This window comes from Leptonychotes weddellii, chromosome 1 (assembly GCF_054177405.1).
Source record: "Leptonychotes weddellii isolate Sample4059 chromosome 1, ASM5417740v2, whole genome shotgun sequence".
Classification (NCBI taxonomy): domain Eukaryota; kingdom Metazoa; phylum Chordata; class Mammalia; order Carnivora; family Phocidae; genus Leptonychotes; species Leptonychotes weddellii.
The window spans coordinates 176,425,678-176,451,173 of NC_138369.1; the positions used below are offsets into that span (position 1 = coordinate 176,425,678).

Genomic DNA, 25,496 nt, shown 5'->3' on the forward strand with positions numbered 1-25,496 from the left:
CTCAATGTGAATGAAGTGACGTAATCAACAAACACCAACACCTAGATGACAGGGAGGTTAGAAATATCTGACAAGGATGTTAAAACAGGAATCCAACAAACATGCTCCAACAAACAATTATAAACATGATTGAAATAAATCAAAAAAATAGAAAGTCTCAGCAAAGACATAGAAAATATAAAGAAGAATCAAATGGAAATTTTAGAATTGAAAAATATAACACAAGAACAAAAAATTAATGGATGGTCTCAACAGCAGAATGGAGAGGACAGAGTAAAGAATCAGTGAACTTGAAGAGAGTAATAGAAATTTTCCATTCTGAAAACAGCAAATTGGCTGGGGGTGGGGGGAGGGGAGGTGGAGACACATCAGGGACCTGTGGAACTCTGAGTATCTAACTTGTGTGTCACTGAGTCCCAGAAAGGAAGGAGAAAGAGAATGGCGCTGGAAGAGTACTCAGAAAAAGAATCTGAAGATCAGAATAACACCACTAAGCACCATCAGTTCTCTGCTTTACCCATCTCACCCATCCTTAGAGTCTTAGAGTCTGGCTTGCTGAATTTTGGGAAAAAAATATTGGCTCCACAATGCAGCCCAGAGGGCAGTCAATTCTGCATCCCAAGCCCAATTCAAAGATACGATTTTTGGCAGAAGTTGTGTAAATTAAAAACTCCTTTTCTGACTCTAATAATTTCCCAGTTCACTCTTAGTTCTGATCCCTTCCCATGAAGTGAACCTGAGACAGCCTCCAGAGACATAGTGTAGGGTTATCAATGGGACCACAGCCCAAATTAGGCAGTTGGAGCTGTATCTGGCCATGAGAACGGACAGATAGGGTGAATCTGACCCTTGGATTTTCTATTCTGGGGCAGGGTAACAAAGTCTACTCCTATCCTCCTTCCTTTAACAAAAGCCCCTGGCTGGGTGCTATGAGTAATGCTTCGACCTTGAAACCACCTAAGAATTTGATCTTTAAATAGTTAAAGAAAAGCTGTGATTTCCAAAGTTTCTAACAATTCTTGGATTGCTAAATATGCACTGCAAACTGGCATTTTGTTTCAGACGACAGACTGGGATTTCAAAAGGCAAAGTCTGGGGCAGAGTCTGGAATGAGGAGGTTAGAAAAAAAGAAGCTAAATTCTTCCACTGAACAAATTATCAGTAAATTGCACATGCAGTGATAATGTCCGTTTTGAAAGGTTTTCTTTGAAATGGGTGGAAGATGAATTTGGGGACTAGGAGTAAAGGGGGGAAGACCCTGAAGTGAAAGAGTAGACCCACAAAAATGACAGCAGCTCAGGGACCCAAAAAGAAGTATAATAAGGTAAGAGTCCCCCAGAGCAGAAATGACTGATGAACTTGAGAAAAGGTTATTCATTTATTCGACTTAAGTTGTTTACTGAAGTGTGCTGTAATTCCTTGCCACTTTCACCAAGCCTTTATGTAAAGTTCTCTGTAGCAGGTCTGGGCTGGCGATACAAAGGAAAACAGAGGACAGGTGACTGTCTGTGGCTTTGAATGAACTGGTGTGGGCAGGAGACAGGTACAGCAGGATGGCAGATCCAGAGTGAATGAAAGGGAAACAGGAAGAGCAAATGGGAGAATACATGAGAAGAGAGTGTCTCGTACCCATTGTCCTCCACTCCCCTACCCCGGGGAAATAAGAGACAAGGTATTAGACTGACTGCATCATTTAGTGCATTTGTGCAGGCGGGGCTCAGTTATTGGATTTGCATCTGAAAGGCCAGAGTTTTGACTTCAGAAGGCTAAAGATCTTGGGAACCCTTAGCTCACATTTTTCTTCTTGAGGGTTCTTGAAATCTTACAACTTATAGTATCTGCCATTGATCATTATAAAGGTTTTCGAGTGGAGCTGGGTGAGCTTATCCCTTAGGCTATTACATGGGTTTGTGCATGTTTCCTATCCAGGGTTCCCTGTCAACAAATAAGACAAATATTAAAATGACATAAATCTTACATAGCAAATAGAAGACAGATATTCTAAAACAAAAAGTATCAGTCAAGTTGTCCTTGGCTGGACCTAATTATAAATAAGGAAGTGTGTGTCGGCTGGTAGAGAAATCATGTTGGGTGTTATGTAGAAACCTGGAGCAGAAAAGCACTGGCCACTTAGTGCTTTGTTACCTCCACCACTTACTTATGCAGGTGTCTCGGTTTGAGTCTCCCTGATCGCAGAGCCTAAGATGGGGACTTGAACCTGGGTACAGGTGGTTTATTTGGGATGAGATACCAGGAAGTAGAAATGAGGGAGTGGGAGAGTGAGAAGAGAAAGAGAGAAGGAAATACAGAGCTGCATTTTCATAGAGAATTTGATTCTGCCAGGCCCTCTGCAAAGAAAACCAGTACCTCTCCGAATCATCCCTTCCAAGGAAAAGGAGAAGGAAGCATTACTCCAACAGCTTCCCATCATCTTTAGTTAGACTGCTCCCAGTTAAGGACTGCTCCCAGAAATCCCTGCCACTCCCAATCTATACTTCTTTGAGCCAATTCCCATGAAAATAAGACAGCTGCCAGCAGGTGAATCTGAACTCCCAGGGTGTGTCCCTCAAAGCTGTGGCTGAAATCAGAGGTGGGTTAAGAGGAAGAGATGCAGAGTACAAAGAGCCTCGGCCACAACCCAGTGCCCAAAGCAGCCACCCAAGTTCATGACATATCTTTTCCAGCTCCCACAACAAACTTGTGAGTGGCAGGCAGCCCAAGAGTAGAATTCAGTTTCCTGACCCCCACCCAAAAGTAAAGCTTTTCCTCTCTTTATCATGCTTGCTCCAAAAAATTCAACCTTCAGCAAATCAATTAACCTACTTGTTCAATTAAATTGTTACCAACTGAAAGATAAATAGTATTTGTCACTGCCCTCATGAAGCATATGATTCACTAATAGAAACAAACACATGAAGAGATAATTTCTAATAACATGGGGAAGTCAACTAAGGAACTATAAACAAGGACAGAGAAGGCTGGAAGAGAGCAGTGATGGGGCGCTGAGCCCAGCAGGGGAGTGGGGCTGTGGTCAGTGATGTACCCCTGAAGGGGGCATTCTAGGTGCATGGAATGGCTGGGAAACAGACACACACACACACACACACACACACACACACACCCCAGGAGGCTGTGTACTTCTCTTTTCCTTATTTGTTCCTTCCAACTTTTATATCTGATGACAGTGCATTACACTTTTCCTTCATAATAACTTTTTTTATGCATAAGAACTTTTTTACATTCATCCTATGAAGACAAGCTACTTATGGTTTTGTTTGTTTATATAGGTGTGTGGGATTTGGGGGGGTTGTTTGTTTTATTTCTCTACCCTCGGTACAAGCCTATTGAGACTCTCAATATTTGGTGAATGATTTAAGGAATGAGTGAGTGAGTGATATTTATAATCTCCTTGAATTCTATAACCTACAAGAAGATTTGGAGCATTCTATAGTAGACAAGTCACAGGTTCATCAATTTAGAGAAAACAAAAAATTCAGGAGGTGTAATACTGCATCTCTAAGACATTTGATTATTTTATCTGTCCTGAAACAGAAGATAATGTTCCAGGAAAAGTTGTTCATTTCCATAATCTAGAAAGTATAAGGGTTTTTTTGAATTTTAAGTAAAATCTTTTATTGAAGTATAGTATGCATACAGAAAAGTGCACACACCAAAAGTGTAAAGCTTGATACATTTTTATGAACTGAACCCCTCAAGTAATTGTGATCCAGATCAGGATCTAAAACATTACAAGTAGTCTGGAAGTGCCTAGAAAGTATAAATTTTAAATAGCTTATTGGAATTATTTGGATGTTTATGGATGTTAAGGCTTTATTCATCACAAACATCACCTCTATATAGAAATAGAGGGGAATACAGGAGTCCAGTTGCTCCTTTATAAGTTAACATCCTCTTCTTTAATATGTGTCTGGGGTTCCTAGAGCCCGCAAGCATTTTATGGAGTTGGTGATGGGTATGTCCATCTAATCAGCACTCTAAGTGCAGGGCTTGTGGTGTTGGCTGCTAATTGAACCTGACCTTGGTAAGTACATTGACCCCACAGTAGCTTGTCTGCATTCTCAATTCAGCAAGTCATGTGTAGTAAGGTTGGATATTTTGTTTTCACTTTTAATTTTGCATTCTTTGTAAAGTTTAATTTTTATGTGTGGATTACTATATAATTTGAATACCAACTAATATGTGATATACTTATCCAAAGGAATAATCTTTGGACAACTTCTTCAATAATTTTTGTAGAATTGGTGATGGATTGGTTCAGGTACATCTGTATTTAAGAGGCCTAGGCTTAGTTATGACTTAAAGCAGAAAGTTACAAAATAGTATATAAATTTAGAAAAGCAGTCTATTTTCAGGGAGCAAATTCAAGCTAGCCAATCCATCCAGAATAGTCAATTTGAAAATTTCATTCTTTCAACAAACACTTACTGAGCATCTATTATGGGCCAAACATTGTGCTACATATTAATCCCAAACATCAAGGGACTTACAAGTAAACTTTCTATTTATATTAAATTACATTGGAAAATATTGCAAAGCCTCAAAACTCATGCTAGGCACAGAAGTATGCTGGGATCAATCAGCAATCAGTATGAAAAAAATTTTTAATTCAAGAGTTAAACTAGAAAGGAAGAAAAGTGATGCCTGAGTTTATTAACATGTTACATACTTATGGGCATCAAAAATGAGGTCAGTTTCATGCCCTAATAGCTAACACTTTAAAAATCAGAAAAAGAACTATTCTGGGAAATTGGTTTTCCTACATGAAAACATAAGTATTAATGGATATTTCAATATGAAGAGAATAGTTTCACATTTTAAATGTATCTATCTTGATACTGTCCCTTTAACCAGTCTGTTTTTCATTATTTTATGGCACAATGTTTGAATAGATTTAATTTCGACCACTTTAAAACCTTTGAGAGAATGATTCTGGTCTAATTCATTGATCTAATATTATTATAAATAATTATCTTAATTTTGTCAAATCCTTCTTAGCCAACAGAGTGATCATCTTGACACTTAGTTGAAGGGAAACACAAAAATCAAATCTAAATAATAAATTGAGTTAAAAGTTTGTGACCAGAACTTATTCATGTATCATAGGAAATAAAAACATAGCTATAGAATTTTTTAAATTACTATGACAAACATTCTATCCCACCAAACACCTCTATTTTCTCTTCTCTCTCTCTCTCTGTCTCACTCACTCTTATATACCCACACACCCACTAGACACAATCTTGTTGAGTCCTTTAATCAGTGGCCCATGAAACACTTGTTCTTTGTCACTTTCCTTTTTCACTTTTTAGAAAAGGAATATGATAGTATCTGTTACTACGTAAGATAGTGGAAATTTGAAGTAAATTTCTAGATAGCTGTCCATAGTATACACTTTTTTTAAGTAGTAAGAAAATTGAAGAGTGGGTTGATTTTATATTCTTAAGTACCCAAATTTTACCTTCATTATACTTAATACATACACATGAATAAAAAGCAACGTTTGTAGTCTTTCTCCTCAGTTATATTGAACATACATTTTATTGTGAAGGCACTAGAGAAAAAAGGGAATATTCTTCCAAAATCAAGTTCACTTTTCCAGAGAACTGTTTCATATTTATTCCAAAGGCAATAAGAGTTCCTCACATCCAAATGACATATAGGAAGGAAGAAAAAAAAAAAAAAACACGTAATTTCCAGGAAGAACTAAAACTTTTTTGAAAACTCTTCTGGGTTCTCCCATTTCTACTTAGAAAGTCACTGAAGTGACAAGACTTCAAATAAGGAAATTCCCCTCTGATTATAACTTACCCTGGGTCAGAGAAGCCTAGAGAAGTGGGTATGGCCTGGGGACACACCCTAGGAGGTTACCAGTTGTACAACAGTCAGTCTCCTCCCTATGTAGAAAATATCCTTCAGACCTGACAAGTCCCTAGGGAAATAGCTTGCACTTTATATAAAATGCCATGGAAATTCTCTTCTCTTCTGCCCTTCCTATCTTAGCTTCATAGAATCAATCTATTTCCAACCAAGTCATTTTCCTCTGTATTTTCATAAACCTAACTATAAAAGGAGAAACATTCTATTGTTTATTTTTATGCTTATTTATAAACCTCTAAAGTTCTTAAATTTTTTATAAATAAAAGGAATAGATCTCTGAAGGTACACAGAGCGTAACAACAAAAGGAAGGAAAGAGAGAGAAAGAAGACAAGATACAGAGAAAAGTACAAGTGGAATAAAAATCTCATCTTGAAAAGAATGGACCCACCTATAAACCCATTCCTTCTGTGGTCTTTTAAAGACTACCCCATGAATTGAAAGGGACTAACACAGGCGATTCATGAGAGTAGGGAAAAATATTAAAACAGGGTTGTGCCTACTTTCTTTTGAGTCTCCCATCTTCTAAATCTCAGCTACCACCTAAACATATATCACAAAACTGTTAAGCATAGTCTTGGCAGCAGACTCCCCACCCCCTCCAAACACACAAGTGGAACTCACATTGGTCAACTCCTCCTTCTCCAGCGGAGCCAAAGTTATTCAACATAAGTTGCAGACTCTCCCAAGCTCTGCCTCTTAGTCCTGAATTCCTTGCTGTTTCCAGCAGCATAAAAGCAACAAAGGAAATAGGATGATGGGTTCAAAAGCCAGAAGCACATTTTCCCAGTACTGCAAATTCCATGGATCCCACAATCTCCAAAATATTAACCCACAAGATGGCTCCCATCTTGGAATAAGGCCTGGGTGAGGATGAAAGAGAAGAATTTAGCAAGTAACATCATCACACACTTTACCGGTAGCACCAATCACTAGCACTCTATCCCATAGATGGTATTTAATTTAGTACACATCTGTTTGATAGACCTAAAGAAGTGAATAAGTGAAAGCACAATAGCAACGCATCAAATAAAGCTGGTACCTGGGGCCAGAAATATGCCATCTTGGAGACATATTTCTTTTGGATAGACTCACATAAAATACTGGTGTTGTCCAACTGTCTCAGTTGTTAACTTACCCACTTTTGGCCTTCATCTCTTAGCTGGCAAAATTCCTAACAAGACCTTATTAGTTTTTTGGGGTTTTTTTCCCCTTTTTCTGTCTTCAAATTTTCTCATTATTAAGCAATTTATTATATTTTCTGATCAAAATTCCCCCTTTGAATTGTGATAGAGAAAATCAAGGTGCAAAAATAAAAGTCACTTGAGAGATCCTGCAGTGACTCAGCTGCTAACAAGAATTCAAATTGAGCTTTCAATATTCCAACATATAGCCCTAAATAGTATCATAATTATTGTTTGACCACCAACAAGAGGCCTTCCAAATGACCTTGTCCAGAATAGAATCTTAGTCATTTTTCAACCAGACAATACACAAGCAAGTCTATGTATTTTCTGATACTGGCAACGGAATACTAGCTTAGAAATAAGGGAAATAATCCTTTTGTTCAAAGCAATGAAAAATCGTTTCCTTTTTGTGTGGATTTGTATCAGGGAGGTCATTTTGTTTGTTCGTTTGTTTGTTTGTTTACTAAATCTACAGTTTATTTGAGATTTAGTTTGGATCTTTTCAAATCAAAAACATGAAAGTTTAGGAAAGCTTAGCTCAATACCAAACAAAACAAATTATTTTTTCAACATAAAACTTGCCACTCATGGATTTTTTTCTCATTAGCTACACAAACCAGATTGGAGTGGATTTTAATTAAAGTAAATTATATTGAGAATTAATTGCAGTCTCCAAATTGCAAGTCAGAAAATGTTTGCTAAATATCCCATTCTAATTTCCAGAAAAAAAAATTCCTATTCGTTTCTTAACCAGGGTTATGAAAAAACATATGACATTAAGTTCCAGTGCCAAATAATTTTTGAAAAGAGGAAACACATTTGTTTAGTATGTTTGTTTCATACGACCCTCAATATTTAATACACTTAAATCTCATATTCTAATTATGCCTCTTAATATTATTAAATAAACTTAGCTTGACAATAAACACAAATTCCTAAATAAGTATTACGCCACTTTAGGAGCTAAAACTATTTCTACTCTGATATTCACCTATGTTTTGTGTTTGATCTACAACACTGACATTTGTAAAAAGTAGACACAGTAATTAATTATCAAGTACTTAAGTTTGACATAAGAAATATCAATCTGAGTACTATTCTCAAAGTACATAGAAGCTACATATAATCGTGGTTTTCAAACAGTTTAAGGCAGATACTAAACTAAATGGTACAGCCTAAAAGAAATATAGAAAAGGAAGAAATCTTATTGGCTAGAAAATAGTAAAGCCCAAAAAAGGCATGACAATTGCACTTAACTTGCTGAAGGACAGGAAGATAGCAGGGTTTCTAGGTGCTTTGAAATATGGAGGTGAGATACAAGTTAAAAACTCAGAGCACAAAGGTAGACTTGATAGTTTTCATCATCAAGGTTATGGTATAAACTCTCAGTAGATGAAACTCTGTGGAGAAATTAGTGTATAAAAGAGAAGAGAAAGTGAAAGACTAATTCTTGAGAAACTCCAATGCCTGGGATGTGGAAGGGAAAAGAAGACAAAAGCGAGGATGTTATGGTGCCACACAAAAGATGGGTAAGAGGTTTTCAAGGAAGGGGTTCTAAACAGAATCACATGCAGCTGAATAGCCCAAGAGGGTGAGGGTTTTTAAAAGGCCATTGATTTGGGCGCCTGGGTGGCTCAGATGGTTAAGCGTCTGCCTTCAGCTCAGGTCATGATCCCCGGGTCCTGGGATCGAGTCCCGCATCGGGCTCTCTGCTCCTTGGGAGCCTGCTTCTCCCTCTGCCTCTCTGTCTCTCATGAATAAAAAAAAATAAATAAAATAAAAAAATAAAAAAATAAAAGGCCATTGATTTTCACTGGAAAGAGGTCACTAATGACCTTCCCACAAGCAGATTCAGGAGGCTAAAATTCCCTTCCAAAGTTTACAAACAAAACAGATAATAGAAAAATGAGAGTGAGCGTAGACTATTTATTGAAGAGTTGGTCATGAAAAGGAAGAAAATAAATTCAAAGTTTATTAAATAGGTATCAGGATCCAAAGAAAAAAAGTTGAATTGTTTAAAGTAGTTGACCTCTAGGCATAACTAAGGTCAAGAAAAAATTCTTTAAAAGAAGGGAGGGAGGGAGGGAGGGAGGAAGGGAGGGAAGGAAGGAGGAAGGGAAGGAGGGAGGGAGGGAGGGCGGAAGGAAGGAAGGAAGGAAGGAAGGAAGGAAGGAAGGAAGGTTGGTTGAGAACCCTAAGGAGGGTGGGGTATGGTGAGGTGTGGGAGCAATGCCTGAAAAGCCTCAATCAGGGATGGGTCCCAAAGCAGAGAAGAAAAGTTAACTAGAATAGAAATAATAGTAGTTAACATTTATTGAGCAGTGTTATGTGCAAAGAACTGTTCTAAATGCTTAACGTACATTACCTTTTTAACTACTTAAAAAATCTTGGGGCGCCTGGGTGGCTCAGTCGGTTAAGTGTCTGCCTTCGGTTCAGGTCATGATCCCAGGGTCCTAGGATCGAGCTCCGCATCAGGCTCCCTGCTCAGCAGGGGTGTCTGCTTCTCCCTTTTCCTCTCCCTCTGCCCCTGCTTATGCACTCTCTCTCTCTTGCTCACTTTCTCTCTCAAATAAATAAATACAATCTTTAAAAAAAAAAATCTTACAAGGTGGACATTACCATTCTCACTTCACCTATGAGAAAATTGGAACTAAGATAAAGTAATTTGCCTAAGATCACCCAGAATATATGAGGCAATGTCCAAACACACACTTATCAGACTTAAAGCTCAACCGTTAAAAGCTTTGATTTCTGATTCATTGCAGAGTGTCACAAGGTATAAGAGCACAGTCTTACTCACCGTGATTGGTGGAAGTTATATTCTTAAAACTAATTTACACATTCACATAATATGGACCCCCACAACTGCTGATATTCAAAATACATTTCTTCATACAGTGTTTGCTGCATAGATTATCCTTAGAGAGGCTCTGAAGGTAGAAAAGGATAAACCCTTATTCCTGCAACAGTCTCCTTCCAAGGAGCAATCCCTTGATGTCCATGGGTGGGGTGCACAAATAGATGGGAGTATATAAATTTGATTTCAGTAATTTTACTTCAAGGAGCCAAAAGAAACCCTTTTCTACCATGCTACCTCTTCATGGATATTGCATTGCTGTGCAAACCCCAAGCTAATACCTCTCTCCCTAACCACCTCTAATCACACTAAACCCTATCCCAGTGAAAAGACTGAGGAACAAGAGTTTTTATTAAAGTGAACAGAAACGTTATTTCAATCATACCTCTGTTGCTAAATTCAAATGATGCTTTTCAATCTTTTCTCACTTCTCCATGGAATTTGAAGCTGTTCCCCAAATACCCCTTTTGGAGTTCTTATTTCCTTTTGTTTTATTGACTATAGTTAGCCCTGGATTACTTTCAACCTACCTGGGTCTTCTTGTTTTTACTTTTCACAGGCTCTTCTTCCTCCACCACATCCTTTAAATGTTGGGCCTTCTTCTACTACGCATCCTCTTTTTTCTCTTTCTTCATACTATCCCTAAAAAAACTCATCCTCTCTAATGACTTGAATTGCCACCTTTACTGTCAATAAGTTCCAAAGCATATGTTCAGCTTGGGCCTCTCTTCAGAGTTCCAGATCCATTTCTACAACTCTAAGCCTCCCCATCTGGGTGTCCTGTAGAGGTGCCCCAACATTTTCCCAATAACCTGTTCTTCTTATGCAGCCACCCCTCTGATGAAACAGTCAATCGAGACAGAAAACTAGCAATCATCTTTGCAGGTTTTTTTCTTTATTCATCTCCTCTTCACATTCCATCCAATCACCAAATTCAGTAAATTCAATTCCCAAACATCCCTCAAATCTCCTCTTTTTCTTCTGTATTATCACTTTGCATATGTAGGGCCTCATCTTTTCTTGCATAAATTACTTCTTAACAAAATCTGCTTTCCCTGCCTCCAATCTTAGTCACTTCAAACCTAATCTCCACACAATCTCCAAAGTGATATTTTTAAAATTCAAATCTGCATGTTACTCTTATTCATGGAATCCTCAAAGTCTTCCTATGATATATAGGTAAATTCCAATCCTTTAAGGGTGTTATACAATGGTCTTATACAAGGTCCCTACCCACCTCTCCACTCCCATCCAAGGCCACTCAATTTCTACTCTGGATCCCAACTCAACAAAAGCAATGTGGCATTTTCAATATGTGCACATACACTTCCCAATGCCTGAAATATGGTTTTCTTCCATCAGTGTTGACTGACTCTTACTCATCCAGAATGATCACCTTCTCCAGGATGCCATATCTCATCCCATCAGTCAAGTTTAGGTGCCTGCCATCATGTTTTTTTAATGTCTACACTTTCCTCCACAATAACCTGCTTGAATAATTAAGCAGTATACTGGTCTACCAGTATAACTAGAATCTTAGTACCTTGAACGAATTAAAAAAAAAAAAAAGGTATCTGGCAGCAGTAGCCTATATTAGTTAATAGCACCAGATCTACAATGAAATAAATTTGGATTTGAATCCCAAAACTTCAACTTATTTAATAATTGTGTGTGTGTGTGTGTAGATGGCAGACCTATTTAAATTCCATCCTCTGTATTTATACAATATATTCAATATACAATATATTTTCTTTTTAGGATTTTTTTAGGATTAAAATGAAATAGTTCATAGTGAGGCTTTGACATAGTACCTGAAATCTGACAAAATGGCATCATTTTACCAATTTTATCAAACTGGTAACTGATAACATAGTAGATATTCAAAGGGTATAGACATTTGCTACTAGTGCCCCCTTGTTGATAGCAGTGCTTAATGAAGTCTTGAAGCAATGGTGAGCAGACAGAGAATGCGTGGAGCTTTCGGAAACTTAATACATTTTATTGATCTTAGAATGACTGAATTAGGGCGCCTGGGTGGCTCAGATGGTTAAGCGTCTGCCTTCGGCTCAGGTCATGATCCCGGGGTCCTGGGATCGAGTCCCACATCAGGCTCCCTTCTCCTTGGGAGCCTGCTTCTCCCTCTGCCTCTCTCTCTCTCTCTCTGTCTCTCATGAATAAATAAAATCTTTAAAAAAAAAAAAAAGAATGACTGAATTATTGCAAGCATTCATTACAGGCTATGCAAAATCTCAAACTTAGCTTTAAGGAATATACTTTCATGAAGCTTTGGGCTTTTATCCCATAATAGTTTCCTCCTAGCCCAGTCAGTCCCTCTCTCATCACCATTAAAAATCTATATTCCATTGTATGCAACATGCTGTTTGTCAGGAATAAGAAACATTCCTCAAATGCAAGCTTTACTCTCAATTCAGAGATACTGTCCTTGGAGCTCTGAACAAGAGACATCAATCTTCTTACAGGCTCTTCCCCACACTCATCATTTACCCTTGGGAAAGTTCCAAAATGGTTCTATACCCCCACTGACATCTGGTACCAGGGATAACAAAAAAGATTAAGATATCTGCTCTAAATAACTGAACAAGATTACAAAAGGAAATGTAGGTCAACCTCAGATCTCCTTATGCATAGATAAGGAAAAACAAGATATTAGAGAGATATGAAGAATAGAAAGAAAAAGGAAGGAAAGAAAGGAGGAAGGGAGGGAGGAAGGAAGGGAGGGAGGGAGGGAAGGAAGGAAAAAGAGAGAGAAAGAAGGAAAAAAAGAAAGGTGATTCTTCTGATTTCAGATCTTTACCCTTTAAGTTCATCTCAATCTTTGCTTGAATGAACCCCTCTGAAGGCCAATAAAAAGTTTATGAAGTAAATAAAAGAAATGCATTTGCAACATTTTCTCTATCCCTTAGCAAAAAAAAAAAAAAAATTTTTTTCTAAAAACACTCGTTCATACAGCTACAATGATAAAACCTTTTCATAGGAATGAGATTTAAGGTCTAGGCCAATTGATTTCATAGCTGTACAACTAAATTTTGAAGTGTGACCAGAGGTGATCTCTTTGTCCATAAACGTAGGAGCTCAGATTAATCCTTTCTGAAGGAAAAAGGGGAAATGCAGCTGAATGACTTTTTTTTTTTTTAAAGATTTTATTTATTTATTCATGAGAGACAGAGAGAGAGACAGAGGCAGAGGGAGAAGCAGGCTCCCTGCGGAGCAGGGAGCCCGATGCGGGACTCGATCCCAAGACCCTGGGATCATGACCTGAGCCGAAGGCAGACGCTTAACCGACTGAGCCACCCAGGCGTCCCATTGAGCCACCCAGGCGTCCCGCAGCTGAATGACTTTAAAAGTTTCTGGATTGCAAATGAATAATGCTTGCTTGTGCATTTATGCTGATTGTCTTAAGACAAAACCCATTTAATAACATGCATTTCATACTTCATTATAGCAACATCTTTTTCTGCTTGGTTTTTCACAATCTAATTGGCCAACATGAAATAAATTTCCATTCTGAAAGCCAAGTTTCACAAGAGAAAGAAAGAATAGCTGCTCCTCATACTTGTCTTTATAGTTTACAAAGGAAAACAAAAGAAAAGAACTCATACATCATCCCATTTAATTCTTGTCTTGGTCAGGGATTGTTTGACGGTGAGGAAAAGTTTTCCTTAATAAGGGCAAATAAGAGTTTTATTAGCTACAAAAAGGAAAATTTCATGGATATTCATAGGTGAGAAATAAAGTATAGCAGGGCCTCTTACAGACAGACTAGGAACTGGAAATTCAGAAAATGTGGTCATCTCTCCTGGTCAACATGATTTCTAGTCTCCTCTCTAACAGACTATCTCCTGATCCCTGGTCTAATCCATTGTGCCCATTGTTTCCACTCAACATGAATAATTGCCATGAGTCACATCAAAGTTTGTAGGAAGATACTGCTTCAAGCCATTTTCTCTCAAAGAGAGTTATAATTATGGTAGATTCTTGTATCTCCATGAGCTTCTCTATTCTTTTGGTAAGTCTTGATGTCAGGTTAAATTTGGAGAATAAAGGAGAGAGGGATGAGGGATAATTCATAAGTCTCTGGCTTGTAAGATACAAGTTGGGAACACTGAAAAGGAACAAGAGATATGTGATGAGGAGCAGGTGAATGCATTTTAGGACATGTTGAATATGAGATGTCTCTGAGACATACAGTGGAGGTAACCAAGTAGGCATTTGAGTATTCAGATCGGAAGCTGAGTGGAAAAGTCTGGTTTATAGATGCAAACTTGTGAGTCATGTGCTGTATCTGTGGTAAATACAGTCTTACATGAGTGTGTATCGGATGTTCTGTGGGGAAGCATAGAATGAGAAGAGAGAGGACAGAGCTTGTCCAGAAGAGGACTGACTGTGCAAAGGAGTCAAAGGTGAAGCACCCACAGAGGTGGGAGAAAACCAGGAGACAATCATGCTAAAAATCCAGTGTTCTGGAAAAAAGACTGTGGCACACAACTGAGTGCTGCTGAGATCAGGTACGATGAGGACCAAAAGGCACCTTGCCGAGTGTATGCCAGTTATTCACTGAATGATGTAGAAAGTCAGTGCAAGTTGGCCAACCTCTAAGCCACAGAATAGACTAATTTGGCCCTGCAGCTGATTTCCCTGTGGTAAAACAGTAAATGAAGCCCAAAGAAGAGGGTTTGATGTTCCCCTCGTTGGAAATTCATCCTTTTTCCATAAGCCCTTCGGGGTCTGTCCAGCCCCTCCTCTGTCCTGATTCTGCTCAAGCATGACCCTCTGTAACTAACATTTGAGGAGGTTCCCTGTCCCAGGTACTGTTGTAATGCTAAAATGTATAAATTCATTTAACCCTCACAATGACCCCTTGCACAGGGCTTAATTACTGCCCTCCCTTTACAGGTGAAGGAAAGCACAGAGAGGGGAAATATCTTGCACTGGGCCACCCACCTAGTGAGTTGGCAGAGCAAAGATTCAAACCCAAGCATTTGGGCTCCAGAATTAGTGCTTTAATCACCTCACCACCTCTGCAAAGCCCTCCTTAACAGCCCCAAGCGGATGTCAACGTATTTCTTCCACGCTCCCATGGCACCCTGCGCATGTGTCCTTCATGAAACGTGTTATCTATTTTCATAAATGTCTCAAGCAGTGCTGTCCAACAGAAATGTAATGTGAGTGACAAATGTGAGCCACATACACAATTTGAAATTTTCTAGTAGGCACATTTTAAAAGCAAAAGGAAACAGGTAGAAATGATTTTAATAGTATATTTTATTGAGCCCAAGTGTGATGGTTAATTTTATGTGTCATTGTGGCTAGGCTATGGTGCCCAATTGTTCAGTCGTGCACCAACCCAGATGTTGCTGTGAAAAAATTTTTTAGACATGATTAACTGATAAGAACAGATACTACACTTGATCTTAGCCAAAAGGCCAACGTGATTAACATTTAAATCGGTAGATTTAAGGGACACCTGGGTGGCTCAGTCGGTTAAGCCGCCAGCTCTTGTTTTGGGCTCAGGTCATGATCTCGGGGTCCTGGAATCAAGCCCTGCATCCAGCTCCAGGCTCAGCACTGAATCTGCTTGAGGATTCTTTCTCTCTCTCCCTCTCCTTCTGCCCCTCCTCCTGCTCACATGCCCTCTCTCTCTCTCTCTCAAATAAATAAATAAATCTTTAAAAAAAAAATCAGATTTAAGTAAGCAGATTACCCACCATTCTATGGGTGGGCCTTATCCAATCAGCTTAAGGCCTTAAAAGAAAAGACCGAGGTTTCCCTGGGGCGCCTGGGTGGCTCAGTTGGTTAAGCGACTGCCTTCGGCTCAGGTCATGATCCTGGAGTCCCGGGATCGAGTCCCACATCGGGCTCCCTGCTCAGCAGGGAGTCTGCTTCTCCCTCTGACCCTCCCCCCTCTCATGTGCTCTCTCTCATTCTCTCTCTCTCTCAAATAAATAAATAAAATCTTTAATAAAAAAAAAAAAAAGACCGAGGTTTCCCAAAGAACTCATCCTAGAGCTGTCATAATAAAATATCAGAGACTGGGTGGCTTAAACAATAGAAATTTTAGTTCTGGAGGCTGGAAGTCCAAGGTCAAGCTTTGGCAGTTTGGTTTCTCCTGGGGTCTCCTTGGCTTGCTGAGGGCCACCTTCCTGCTGTGTCTTCCCATGGCTGTCTCTCTGTGCTCATGCATCACTGATGTCTCTTACTTTTCTCATAAGGACACCAGTCAGAGTAGGGACCCACCCTTATGACTCCATTTAACTTTAATTACCTCTTAAAGGCCTTATCTTCAAATATGTTCACAATAGGGATTAGGGCTTCAACATATGAATTGGTGGCAGGGGCTGGGGTGGGGCAACAATTCAATCCCTTACACTGCCTGGGTTTCCAACCTCCCTGGTCTACCCTGCAGACTCAAGAATGCAATATCAACTCTTACCTGAATTTCCGCCTACCAGCCTGTTCTGCAGATTTCAGACCTGCCAGTCCCTACAACTGTTTAAGCCAATTGCTTAAATACCCACCTCTCCCTCTCCTGTCTCTCTGTCTTTGTTGATAGACAGGCAGAGAAATAATATGGGTCCTGTTCCTCTGGAAAACTGACTAATAAATCATTATATCCAAAATATTATCATTTCTACATGTAATCAATATAAAAACTATTAATGAGATATTTTACATTCTTTTTCATACTAAGTCTTTGAAATCCGGCTTGTATTTTATCCTTGGAGTTCTTCTCAATTTGGGTTAGCCACATTTCAAGTGTTCAATAGCCACATGTGGCTATCATAACACACAGTGTCAATCTAGAACAAAGCAACAAAATGAAGAAAAAAGAGGTGGGATTGAACTCTGCCCTGTCACTGAGGCTCAGTGAATGCTAGTTATAATTTCTCCTAGTAGGAGGACTTCCCTGACCCTAGGTGTTCTCATACACAAGTGAGTACCTACCTCAGAGAGCTGCTGTGAAGATCCATTGTAAAGCCCCTAATGGACTACCTACCTGATAAAGTACAGACACTCAATAAACATCCAGTACTTTCTTTCCCTCTTAGCCTGTATATATCTTCCCTCTTTAAGGAAATGGTTTGTGTTTATTTCATCTGTCTTTCTCCAGTTTGGTGCATTGGTAGTTGCTTAAAAAAATGCTTGCGGAATTAATGAATGGTCTCATGCTGCTGTGGTGGAGTATATCTACTTGTTGATGTATAGTTTCCCTTAATAAATCATTCTTTAAAACACTTTGGAAGGACTTGCAAGTCGTGGAGCTGTTGACATTGTAGTGGGTGGTTCAGTGGAGAGATGAGTCAGATTTGAGTTTGGGGATTTGAGGAAAGAGCCTGTTAAGCTAAAGGAAATGGGGCAGCATCACAAATAAAACCAACCAGGCAAGATATACCACAGACATCTCTGACATAAGAGTACACCAAATTTTTAAGTTCATTACTGCATATAATTTTCCATTACTGAGAATAAATTTGACAAGTGTTAATGAGATGGGATGTAGTCTCATTAAAGAAAAAAAAAATAGGAAACACATTCACACCAAGTCACAGAAAATCTAGTTTAGATGAAATATTTTTCCCCTGCCAGTAAATACATTAAAATACCTAATTCATAGGCAAAAGTAAAATTTTCTGGTAATATGCCATTTGATGAAGACACTCAATTATTTAGTCAGGGTTCTCCAAAGAAACAGAACCAATCAGATGTATATAGACAGAGAAAGAGATTTAGTACAAGAAAATGGCTCACATGATTATGGAGGTTGACAAGTTCCAAGATCTTCAGTCACCAAGCTGGAGACCACAGGAGAGCTGATGGTGTATGTAGTCCCAGTCTGAATACTGGCAGGCCCAAGATCCAGGAAGAGCTGATGTTTCAGTTAGAGTCTGAAAGCAAGGGGAAAAAAAAAAAACTGTTGCCTCAGCTCAAAGGCTTTCAGGCATAAGGAGTTCTTTCTTGTGCAGGAGGGCCAAACTCTTGTTCTACCAAGGCCTTCAACTGATTGGATGAGGCCCACCCACATGGGGTGGGGGAGGCAATCTGCTTCGCTCAGTCTACCAATTCAAATGTTAATCTCATCCAGAAACACTCCCAGAGATACACCCAGGATAATGTTTGGCCAAATGTCTGGGCACCCTGTGAACCAGTTAACTTGACACATACAATTAACTGTAACACCTGACAAGGCACAATATGTCATCACAGGAGAGATTTCTATCAGAGCTTAATATGTCAATAAAGCATTCCTTCCGCAAACTGCTCTCTTTTTCCTTCTGCTCTGCTTCTTCTTTGTATAAACTGTCAGAGAAAATACTTGGGGATGGAAACTAATGTTTTTGGGGCACTACTCTGTGCCACACATCTTACCGGGTACTCTTGCACACTGTCCGCACAAGTGGTGAGGCCAGGAGGACTCCTCCAAGTGGCAGCAGCCTTGGGGAGGCCACCACAGCCCAAACTCCACTGCTCAGTGTTGTCTCTTTGAAAACTCAATCTTCCCAGTGTCCCCGGCTTAGTCAAACTTGGGAATTGTAACATACAAACTAGATTCGGGAGACTTCTATACACACCAGAGGAAAAAAACATTAATTATGATGAGAGATACAACTGCCAAGGGGTCCTCTAGCCAAAGCATTCCTTCCTTGTAAAGCTATATCAGAAATCAAATTATAATCAAAATATTGCTTAGTGAAAATGAATTCAGAGTAAGTGGGGGTTGATTTAAACAAGATGTTCACTGGCATCAAGCAAAGAATAATGCTATAATTTCAACAACTAGTATTACACAGGGAAAAACTTGGGAACAAATTTTCCCTAGAATTCTCTGCCAAAGTGTACTTCATGAATTCTTTTTTTTATTCTTTCTTATGCCAGGCTGACCAACTCCCTTTCTGTTTAACACATTATTTCTTTTAAAAATATTTACCAGGTTACAAGTCAAATTTTAATGATTTATAAACTATTCTGCCTCAAGATGACTTCCATATTTCTCCTTTTAACTTCCTTAATTTTCAAAGAGAATCTCACCATTTGACTTTGTTTTCATTAATATCCATTTAATCTTTAGCGATTCTGTTCTGGCAATCTATTGCTGATTAACTATCACAAAACATAATGGCTTAAAACAAGAACAATTTTATTAGTATCACTGCTATTCTCAGCACATTCTCAGTTTTCAGCTCAGGTTTCTGGTGTAACTGACATTAGGATGTTCTAATATTTTTAAATGGTGTTTTAAGGCTCTCCAGACAATTTTGGGAAGGAGTAACTTTTATATTTCGTACTGAACAGTCTTCATAAATGTGCTGCCCTCTAGGCATTATTTTACTCCTTACCATTATACAATCATATCTCTCCTGTGTTCTGACCTCTTAGAAATCTGAAGAGTGACTGGCTAACTACTTTGTTAGACTACTCTATCTTAAGGTGAAATGATGATTAAAAACAGGTGATATTGGGGCACCTGGCTGGCTCAGTTGGTAGAGCATGCTACTCTTGATCTCCAGGTTGTAAGCTCACGCCCCATGTTGAGTGTAGAGATTACTTAAAAATAAAATCTTTAGGGGCACCTGGGTGACTCAGTCAGTTAAGTGTCCGACTCTTGACCTCAACTCAGGTCTTGAACTCAGTCATGAGTTCAAGCCCCACACTGGGCTCCACGTTGGGCATGGAGCCTACTTTTAAAAAATCTTTAAAAATATATATAAATAAGTAAATAAATAAAAACAGGTGATATTAAGATCATTCTTCAATGCTTAAGCTAAAGGAGTTGGTAAATCTGAAATACAAGCATCAAAGCAGTGTAGGTAGAAAAAATATTTGGTCTGGGCAGGGGAGATTTGAAGGTGAGGAATTACTTCATTTATAGGAAAACACATGTTGACCCATAAGACATAATTCCTTGGTAGGAGCTGCCATTTGGTGACAGGCAGCCCAAGAAGGTAAATTTCACATTTAATAGAAAGATTTTTAAAATCACATTAATCTTTATAAAGGGTTTATAATCTCTGGCAAAATTCTCAATCTACAAGTAATGTTAAATAACGAATCACACAGCATTGAGGCATCTAGTCTTCAACCTCATACCTCATGATAGGAGCATTGATATTTTAAGGATCTTGTAAAAGAAGAATCTCATTAGATTCCTGATACTTCATGGTCACTTTCTAGTGCTGAGAACTCAGAAGACTTTTTTTTTTCTTGTGGTTTTCCACAGAAAACCATGATGTACAAGAATTTGTTTTTATCCTGTTATGTTCATTTATTCAACAAATATTTGTTGAATGTTGCCATGTGCCAGGAACTGACACAGCAATGAGCAGGTGTGACCCTGCCCTAAGGAAACCTAAAGTCTCAATAAAGTCTCTCAAACCTGGAATCATGTTAGAACTTCCCATATGATCCTTCCTTCCTTCCTTCCTTCTTTTTGCTTTCTCTCTCTCTCTTTTTTCTCTCTCTTCCTCTCTTTCTTTTTTTCTTCCTTTCTTTCTTATTTAGTATCTAGCTAGCTAGCTAAGTAGCTATCATCATCTTTCTATCATAGTGTACTGATTAAGAGAACAAATTCTAAAGGTAAAAGGCAAAGGTTCATAACCCAGTTCCATGGGTAAAAAAAGTTTTAAAAGAATTATAGACAGGTGAATGGATGGGTAGACAGATGGACAGATGATAGATAGATAGATAGATAGATAGATAGATGATAGATAGATAGATAGATAGATAGATAGATAGATAGATAGATGATAGATAGATAGATAAATGCCAAACGAAATCATAAGTGAAGTTCCTATGTAAAGCAGAACTATGACAATAATCATTAAGTCCCAGAATAACTCTCTGAGAGCATTTTTGTCATAATACTACACTGTTTTTTCCTTAAGAAATTATTCTCACAATATTCTCAGACAATAATGCCTAAATATTTTGTAAATCATTACACTCAACCTTATTTTTCTTCTCCCTTGTGCACTGTTGGCCAATGAAACAGTTTCATTTTCACTTTTCAAAATGATAGCATTAAAAAACAGAAGTGAAAGTATGAATCATAATATAATCAGGAGTTCATAGTGAGATATCCATTTATAACTCAGAAAACCACAGGGTATTTCCAAACTGATGTCATTCATAGAAAGAATGCCATGTGTTGTGGAAGAATAAGAAAAATTACCTAGGCCGACTGGGGGATTTAGAATGCATGTGGGATATTCCCGGCTAATTATTTTAATTTATTTTTAATTTTATTACAAATATTGATCTCTATTTCAAGTACTTAAATTGACACTCATCTTAGACATCACACTGGATTCTAAGTTATACTTTTAATTTTGATATGATTCATTTACTTCAGAAATCATCAGTATAAGTGCTTTATGTAAGTCAAGGTTTTCTTTTATTTTCTTTTAAAATCTGTATAAATATTAAGATTACCTGAAATTCTGTGTAATTATTTTACTTTTTGGAAAAAAAATGGTATTAATCTCTGCTCAAATTATTAAAATTGATTTTATTTTATTCTTTTTGGAAGTGGAGAGAAATAATATAAATTTTATTTTTACTTTTTCCAACTAAATAATCAAAATAGGATTTTTCCTTTCCACTATGTTGTTTTTTAAGAATTTAAAGAAGATTATAGTATATGCTAAGTAAGTTAGTGATACGACAGAGAAGAAACATTATTCAGAAACTAATTTCCTCTGGGTTATCTACATTTGCTTCAAAAAGTTCTTTGGAGGGGCGCCTGGGTGGCTCAGTCGTTAAGCGTCTGCCTTCGGCTCAGGTCATGATCCCGGGGTCCTGGGATCGAGCCCCGCATCGGGCTCTCTGATCAGCGGGAAGCCTGCTTCTCCCTCTCCCACTCCCCCTGCTTGTGTTCCTTCTCTCACTGTTGTCTCTGTCAAATAAATAAATAAAATCTTTAAAAAAAAAAAGTTCTTTGGATACATTAGTTCTGCCATATTTGTGGCTACATTTCCTAGTTGGTTGGTTATTTTGATCCAGATCCTGATATCCAGTTGTGAGGACAGCCCACTTATATCCTTTTTCAATCAGTGGATGTTCCTGGTTTCCCATTAGCCAATGTTCACAGCATGAGAGATTCCACAGAAGTCACACCATTCACTCACTCAAGGAGTACCACTAGTTTGCTCTTTGGCGTCTGAGGCTTATCGATGAGTCTGGTGGTTTACCCACAATGTCTGGTCCTGATGTCTGCTAGGAGCTGCTTTGCTGTCCTGGATTTTTCGGTAGAACTGCAGGTGAATCTGTCAGTAGAATGGGCTGACCCCATGTGATTAAGGAACAAATTTAAAAATATATCTGAAAATTAAATTCCTCCTTATTCCATAAGCAAACAGAAAGTCCACATGGACTAAAGACTTAAAAGCTAAAAGCAACCCTTAAAAGTTCTAGAAGAAAATGTAGAAGACTATCTTATAATATTGAAGAAAGATTTCTTAAAATATAAAAAGGTTCATCAGTTATAACACACATACAACTCTGATAGGGATGTTGATAATAGGGGAGGCCATACATGCATTGGAGCAGGAGGAATATGGAAAATCTGTGTATCTTCTGCTCAATTTTGTATGAAACTAAACCTTTAAAAAATAAAGTCTATGAAGAAAAAAAAGACTAAACCATCAAGTATAAACTATAAGTTAAATACATTTGATAACATAAACATTTAAAAACTTTATACATTAGGGCGCCTGGGTGGCTCAGTTGGTTAAGCGACTGCCTTCGGCTCAGGTCATGATCCTGGAGTCCCTGGATCGAGTCCCGCATCGGGCTTCCTGCTCAGCAGGGAGTCTGCTTCTCCCTCTGACCCTCTCCCCTCTTGTGCTCTTTCTCTCTCTCTCATTCTCTCTGTCTCAAATAAATAAATAAAATCTTAAAAAAAAAACTTTATACATTAGAAACCATAAACAAAGTTTAAAGACAAGCTACAGACAGAGAAAATAGTTACAATGCATTTGAGAAATAATTTTAATCTAGAATAATGAAAAATATCTTCTAAGTAAGACAAAGACAAAAGCCCCCAAAAGAAATTAATATAAACCTTCCGTTCACAGAAGAGAATCTCTATATGACCAATGAAGATATTAAAAAAAAAAAAAAAAAGTAACTTGCTAGTAATAGGAACATGCAAATTAAAACAAGGTACCTTTCATGTCCTCAGACTGGAAAAAATTCAAAAGTAAGTAGTGGTAAGGAAGTAGGGGAAACAGGACTTTCAAATTCTTAATGTTAATTCCTGATGATTAATGAACAGTGAAGTTTTACTATAGGGAGCGTAGTTTAAATTTGAAAAGAGAAAGTTAAGAAATTGAGAGAGAAAATTGGTATAATTTTTTTTTTATAATTTTTTTTTTAAAGATTTTATTTATTTGAGGGGCGCCTGGGTGGCTCAGTTGGTTGAGCGACTGCCTTCGGCTCAGGTCATGATCCTGGAGTCCCGGGATCGAGTCCCGCATCGGGCTCCCTGCTCGGCAGGGAGTCTGCTTCTCCCTCTGACCTTCCTCCCTCTCATGCTCTCTGTATCTCATTCTCTCTGTCTCAAATAAATAAATAAAATCTTTAAAAAAAAAAAAAGATTTTATTTATTTGACAGAGAGAGCACAAGCAGAAGGAGAGAGAGGGAGAAACAGGCTCCCTGCTGAGCAAGGAGACTGATGTGGGACTCGATCCCAGGACCCTGGGATCATGACCCGGGCCGAAGGCAGCCACTTAACCGACTGAGCCACCCAGGCGTCCCGCAAATTGGTATAATTTTGAAAGCATTTTCACAATATCTAGCAAAGTTTAAAGGTAGTCAACTTCTGAAGTATAATTTACAGAAAAACTCTTGCACAGGGACTCTAGAATATTCATTTCAACATTACTTATTTTTTTTCCTTTTTGTAATCTTTTTGTAACATGATTTTTATTATTTTTTTTTATTATGTTGAATTAGCCAACATATAATACATCATTAGTTTTTGTTGTAGTGTTCAAGAATGGGAAGATTTCAGAAAGGGAGATAAACCATGAAAGACTCTGGACTCCCGGAAACATTCCTTATATTTCAAAAAATATTTATTTATTTATTTATTTATTTATTTATTTATTTATTTGAGAGAGAGAGAGACAGAGAGCGTGCAAAAGTGGGGGGAGGGACAGAGGGAGAGGAAGAGAGAGAATCTCAAGTAGACTCCCCACTGAGCGCAGAGCCCCAACGCAGAGCTCCACCTCAGGACCCTGACATCATGACCTGAGCCAAAACCAAGAGTTGGTTGGTCAACCAGCTGAGCCACCTAGGCACTCTGCAACATTCTTTATAATTCCAAAATGTTTGTTATTGGAAGAACAGATCCTCTTAATTTCCTTTGTCTCAATTCCAAGCACCTATTTCCTCTATGGAGTCTTACTATTCTCTTCTTTATATAGTTGGAAATCAGGCAAGGACCCTATCTCCTTGTTCCCACAGACTCCTCCTTCTCCTCCTTACACTGTCCTGTTCCCATGGGAATCTCCTTCTAGCTTGGAAAATTCACCTCCCGTCATGTTTCTGGCCCAAACACTTGTCAGTGCCCACAAATCCTACATTTGGCCTTTTCTGGTAATCTTGCCTGACTTCTTCAGACTTGCATTATTGGAAATTAACAGCCAGAAATATTACCTTGGCTCACACTTCCCCAGCACCAACTATATGCACAAATAAGGGGTAAAAGACATATATATAGACACAGAAATAGATACAGATATAGATTTAGATTTAGATATAGATATAGATATATAGATAAAGCGAGAAGAAAAAGCATAGATTAATAACTTCAAATATTATTGTGCTATATTCTTCTCCTAGAAAATCTTTAGACAGTGACATCCACACACATTGGTGCCTAGCTCTGTGGGTGGGGTGAGAAGAAAAGTATAGATGTCTGGCAAATTTCTTGACCCATCAAGAAGTTTCCACTCATACCTCGAGTAGATGTACCTTCATCCATCAGTAACCTTCTACTGACTTTATCCTTCCCACCCTAGGAACATGAGCTTGGCACAGGTAAAGGCAGAACTTCTCCTGAAGCAGGATATTGCTACACGGATGTACATAACTAGGAGGAGACTTGCTCTGGGCAACCTAAAGACAACTCTACAAAGAAGGGCTGTCAGTAACTGTAGACAACTTGGGTGGTCCAGCCATTTTCCTCCTCCATCAACATCCTTCTCCAAATCTCTATGCTCAGAAAGTGAGAGGAAGCCCTCTGCTCCCATTAAGGGGGAGGTAATAAGGCTGGCTGCCATACTGGTATCCAGCACTCCTCTCACCTAGCATCCCTTGCCGGAATGGTGTTCCACTTTTTCTTTTCTCCTGTGTCTTCCCTTTTCTGAGATAATAAGGGAAGGAAGGAAGGAAGGAAGGAAGGAAGGAAGGAAGGAAGGAAGGAAGGAAGGAAGGAAGGAAGGAAGGAAGGAAGGAAATTCCCCTATACCTCCCTTAGGTATCAAATATGAAGAATTGGGTGAGTACTCATCCCATTCTCTTTGGTCAATCACATAA

At 38.4% G+C, this 25,496-nt stretch overlaps 1 long non-coding RNA gene and 1 pseudogene across 1 annotated transcript in view; both read right to left on the minus strand.

Annotated features, from left to right (window-relative positions):
* LOC145717319 (uncharacterized) overlaps positions 1-22,607 on the minus strand; it is a 34,970-nt gene extending 12,363 nt beyond the window's left edge. Inside the window, exons 1-3 of the long non-coding RNA XR_014140449.1 lie at positions 22,081-22,607; positions 17,708-17,844; positions 6,521-6,759 (exon numbers count right to left, since the gene is read on the minus strand). This is a non-coding gene — a long non-coding RNA (uncharacterized LOC145717319). The remainder of the gene's footprint in view (positions 1-6,520; positions 6,760-17,707; positions 17,845-22,080) is intronic.
* Positions 15,263-15,394, minus strand: LOC115941147 (U2 spliceosomal RNA; annotated as a pseudogene).
* Positions 22,608-25,496: the final 2,889 nt, after the last annotated feature.